Consider the following 5,877-nt stretch of genomic DNA (forward strand, 5'->3'; position numbering starts at 1 on the left):
TAACTACTATAATACTGTCCCTATATACAAGAATATAACTACTATAATACTGTCCCTATATACAAGAATATAACTACTATAATACTGCTTCTATATACAAGAATATAACTACTATAATACTGCCCCCTATATACAAGAATATAACTACTATAATACTGCTTCTATATACAAGAATATAACTACTATAATACTGCCCCTATATACAAGAATATAACTACTATAATACTGCTTCTATATACAAGAATATAACTACTATAATACTGCCCCCTATATACAAGAATATAACTACTATAATACTGCCCCCTATATACAAGAATATAACTACTATAATACTGCCCCCTATATACAAGAATATAACTACTATAATACTGCCTCCTATATAAAAGAATATAACTACTATAATACTGCTCCTATATACAAGAATATAACTACTATAATACTGCCCCCTATATACAAGAATATAACTACTATAATACTGCCCCCTATGTACAAGAATATAACTACTATAATACTGCCTCCTATATACAAGAATATAACTACTATAATACTGCCACCTATATACAAGAATATAACTAACATAATACTGCCCCCTATGTACAAGAATGTGAACCTAAACGAGAAGGAGAATGTTCAAGTGTCCGGGCTTGCCATTTACAAATGTACTGTATATATATTTCACATTTGAAGATTTTGCTTTAAATTCTTTTCTTTCCTGGACCCTTATAAAATTTCCTGTGATTTATATACAACTGACTTTAATAATAAGTGCCCATCATTCATTAGTTCTGACGTGAAGTGCTGACAGCCAACAAGAACAGCGAGGAGTATTAACTTTGATTGCCGACTGATTTTCATGTTTGGTGATTATAACCATATGCAGCTTGGCAAGCCTTGACAGGATTTATCGGGGCCTGGGCTTGGGAGCAGCGCATTGTCTCACCATCTGTACCATCTGGTATCATAATAGTTCACTTTATAATCACAAATTATATGCAAATCAGAACCAAAGTCATAAAATTTGCTCATATGGGCAAATCAGTACATTAAATGGCCTGGCACGGTATCTGACATGGCAGTCCCCACTGAACAGTCCTTTCATGCAAGTTCATAAAAACTTCAGGGTCGATCGTGGCACTAGTAATATCACATCAAAGAAATATTAGCTTGTGCTTTGATACCATCTCAGAAATATCCGTGCTGCGGAGAGAGCATAAGTACGTCCTGATCGCCGGCAGATTATCGCAAATCTTGTTTCCATTAAAAGGGCCATTATTGGGTTACAATATGGAGGTTATTAACATCCTGCTTTTAGAACAGTTCATTTTGAGCGGATTTAGTATCTTTTCATACAATTGTTATTTCCTTTCTAATCTGCAGCCCATCAAACATTGCCTGAACTCTTCTGAGGTCTGGAAGAAAATATATTGCCGGGATCGGGAACCTTGGCGGGATCAGAACTTAGATCAGAAGGCCGCATCATTCCACATGACAACGGGTCATAGTTTGCCTATTCAAATTTGTTCTCTTCATTTATTTTGTATGTTTGTTTTTATGTTTATTTTGTATGTTGTTGTTTTTTTTGCTTTTTTTTACCCCTTTAAATTGCATTAACAGGCAGGGGTGTCCACAGAAATTATAGGGCTAATAGCAAAACTCAGAATGGGGATCTGAAAACTCCACCTCTATAAGGGCATGCCCCCACGTGGCGGTTTTCCTCCGCAACTGTCCGCATCAATGCCGCACAGAATCTGCGTTGCAGATTCTGCGGCGAATCTGCCCAAAATGTGCAGTAAATTGATGCGGACTAGCTGCTGCGGACTGCGGGAAAAGTGCTTCCCTTCTCTCTATCAGTGCAGGATAGAGAGAAGGGACAGCACTTTCCCTAGTGAAAGTAAACAAATTTCATACTTACCGGCCGTTGTCTTGGTGACGCGTCCCTCTTTCGGCATCCAGCCCGACCTCCCTGGATGACGCGGCAGTCCATGTGACCGCTGCAGCCTGTGATTGGCTGCAGCCGTCACTTAGACTGAAACGTCATCCTGGGAAACCGGACTGGAGACAGAAGCAGGGAATTCTCGGTAAGTATGAACTTCTATTTTTTTGACAGGTTGCTGTATATTGGGATCGGTAGTCACTGTCCAGGGTGCAGAAACAGTTACTGCCGATCGCTTAACTCTTTCAGCACCCTGGACAGTGACTATTTACTGACGTCTCCTAGCAACGCTCCCGTAATTCAGGGAGCCCCATTGACTTCCTCAGTCTGGCTGTAGACCTAGAAATGCATAGGTCCAGCCAGAATGAAGAAATGTCATGTCCAAAAAGCAAGACGGATCCGCAGCACACATAACATGTGCATGACAGCTGCGGACTTCATTGCGGAATTTAGAATCTCCATTGAAGTCAATGGAGAAATTCCGCCATGAGTCCGCAACCAGTCCGCCACTGCTCCGCAACAGACAGAGCATGCTGCGGACACCAAATTCCGCTCCGCAGCCTATGCTCCGCAGCGGAATTTTACGCCTCGTCTAAACGAACACTTCTAAATAGAAGTAGAAGTCAATGGAGAAACGGCTCCGCTGCGGATTAACGCTGCGGAGTGTCCGCAGCGGAATTCAAGTGAAATTCCGCCACGTGTGAACCCAGCCTTAAAGTTAATGTCCACAATTCCATAATACAACGTTATAGGGGCCTCTATTGTTCTGACTCGATAAACCATGTAATTCCGGCTGCCTGAAGCCACCACTAGGGGGAGCTAAATGTGTATGGAATTATACAGCAAGTATCGACCTCAGTATCTGGCCAGGTTTACAAGTAGCGTAAATACTGCTTATTTTCCACAACTAATTTAATTGTGGAAAATCCGCAGCGTAATAGAGTAGTAGCAAAGTAGCAAAGTAGTAGCAAATCCCATCCAGACGCTGCGTAAAAAATCCACTGAAAAAACGCTCATAAATTGACCTGCAGGGCACTTTTTTTAATCTGCAACATGTCAATTGAGGCTTCGGAATCGTTGGTTTTCTGTTGCAGGTTTTCCCATTGAATAAAATGGGGAGGTAAAACCTGCAACAAATAGCAGATGTCGCGATATTTGCAGCAATAAAGTTGCGATTTCGCCGCAAACTTCGCAACTCAGAAAAAAAAACACCTCATACTTACCCAGATCTCTCTGCTCCTGCATCCAGCTCGGCCTCCAGGGATGACGTTTCATCCCATGTGACTGCTGCAGCCAATCACAGGCTGCAGCGGTCGCATGGGTTGAAACGTCACAACAGGAGGCCGAGCTGCAGTACGTCAGATGGACGCGTTGCCATGGCTACGGGTAAGTATGAGATTTTTTTCTTTTTTTTTTACCTGCTATTTTCCGCAGGGGACATTCTGGATAAAAAAAACTCCACCACAATTTGGTGCGGTTTTTCGGCTGGAATTCGCTGCTGTGTACTTTTATGCAGCATATCCGCCCTGTGTGAACATACCCTAAGCTGTATGTATCTGTATGCGAGGAGCTCCCCCTAGTGTCGGCTGCAGGTAGTCGCTCTGACAGTGTCATGGCAAGTAAGGAAAGCAGAGGGCTCAATTGTATGTAGTCAGCTGACAACGCCAGACGTAACATGGCCAAAATAATCCAAAATTATTCACCGACTTTTTGGCAATATCTGCAGAAACACCAGCCAGACCGGTTCACATTCTCCAAATCATCTTCTCAATTGAATCTAGAATCCATTATAGTCTGGAAAATTGATCTAAATATTAATTACTTGATAATCCAAAATTTTGTGGCATTTCATACAAATTAAAAGCTAATGATGCTGATGGAAAATAAACCGGGCTCCCGTCACTGTAGAGACCAAGACACTAGCAATTTTTGGGATTTTTGAAAATGTCTGGCATACCTCCCAACATTGTAAACCCCATTCGTGGGATGAATTAAAGGAACAGTGTCACGAAAAAAATTTTTTTTACATCAGTTTGATTTTAGTGTTTTATTAAAATCTTTTATATTTATGTAAAGGATCTGCCAGGCACAGCTTCGGGGTTAACGCCCATAGATAATCAGTCTTCACCTGAGTCTATGTCTCTGAGACTGACTCCAGCTTCCACCACTCAGGCTGGTAGGCTCAGGAGTGGGAGAGCCTATCGCAGCCTGGCCAGACTCAGCTAGCTCCCGCCCTCCGTCTATTTATACCTGCCTTTCCTGTTCCTTCTTGCTTGTGATTCTTTCCGTGTGGTTTCCTGGCCCAGCTACAGCTCCTACTATTTGATCCTGCTCCATCTGACCCTGGCTTACTGACTACTCTCCTGCTCTGCGTTTGGTACCTCGTGCTCTCCTGGTTTGACTCGGCTCGTTCACCACTCTTGTTGCTCACGGTGTTGCCGTGAGCAACTGCCCCTTTCCCTTTGCATTCCCTTGTATGTTTGTCTTGTGCACTTACTGAGCGTAGGGACCGCCGCCCAGTTGTACCCCGTCGCCTAGGGCGGGTCGTTGCAAGTAGGCAGGGACAGAGTGGCGGGTAGATTAGGGCTCACTTGTTCGTTTCCCTACCCCCGTCGTTACAATTTATCTGTGTGTTTGTGTTTTACATTTTTTTATTTTCGAACTTTTTCTTCCCTATGGGGGCTGCCATTTTTTTTTTCCATTTCTGTATGTGTCGATTAACGACACATACAGATATGGAATACGGCAGCTACAGTCCCATAGTGAATGCGAACGGGGCCCGTTCCATCCACTATGCTGTACGCCGTCTGTGTGGGAACGGCGCATGCGCCGCTCCCACACAGTCGAAGTTGAACTGTGCGACGTCCGGCGCCATTTTCCTGTGGACCGGAAGTCGCGGCCGGACAGTAAGATTACTACTTCCGGTCGCGGCTTCCGGACTTGTGCACTTGGAGCGGCGGGAGCGGATGGACCGGAGGAAGCGGCGGCGACTGGAGCAGGTAAGTTATTTCTGTGTATGTAATTGTTTTACTGTGTGTTTACTAGTGTATGTAAACCTACTACACTGTGTTAGCTCAAAAAATGGCGACACACAGTGTATAAGGTTTGACCGTTCAATCCCCTCGTTTCTCCCGGCACTAGCCAGGATAAAGGAGGGGGGATTCTGAGAGCTCACTAGAGCGAGTGAGTTTTCTCAAATTTTGCAGCATAAAGCAATGTGGTTGCTTTACCACATGCTGCAATTTTGGGAATTGCTCCATCTAGTGACCAGCACTGGGAAATATTATAAATTAGAATCTAATTTATAATATTTCCTGACTCGTTAAAAAAATTAGAACAATGTTTAATCACCTACACACTAATTGTTTAACTAAAAAAAAAAAATTTTTTTTTCTAGCGTCACATTCCCTTTAAGCCTGCCTCCGATCCACCCAGAAGCGCCCACAAAACGCCCCGTATTGGACATATTTGGACCACTGCCTTTGAGATCCGTTTCGTGGGACAATCCAAAGAAAAAGGGGATATTGAGATTGATGGTCTGGGAAAGCTAAGTGATAACCAGTACCCCACCCTACAATTACCAATGTATACAGACCAGCGGCAGAGCTATAGGGGGTGCAGAGGTGGTGGTCGCACCTTGGCCCTGGTGCCTGAAGTGGCCCAAAGACCCTTCTGCCACATAAAAAGACACCAGTATTATAAATGGCACATAGTAGGTTGGGGCTCTGTTATAGGTTCTGCATTGGGGCCCAGGAAGCTTCAATTTACACCTCTGATACCGACAATAGTCACCAAAGCCTTGACCTTGACCCAAACATACTCCCAGGGACATAAAGGAAATAATACATATGGGAATATTTTTATCGGCCCTCTATCTACAATGAGCTCACTCTACACAGGACCGATCAGCCAATGAAAACACACCGTCAGTGGTGAAGAATCCG

Source organism: Rhinoderma darwinii, chromosome 7, assembly GCF_050947455.1.
Source record: "Rhinoderma darwinii isolate aRhiDar2 chromosome 7, aRhiDar2.hap1, whole genome shotgun sequence".
Lineage (NCBI taxonomy): Eukaryota > Metazoa > Chordata > Amphibia > Anura > Rhinodermatidae > Rhinoderma > Rhinoderma darwinii.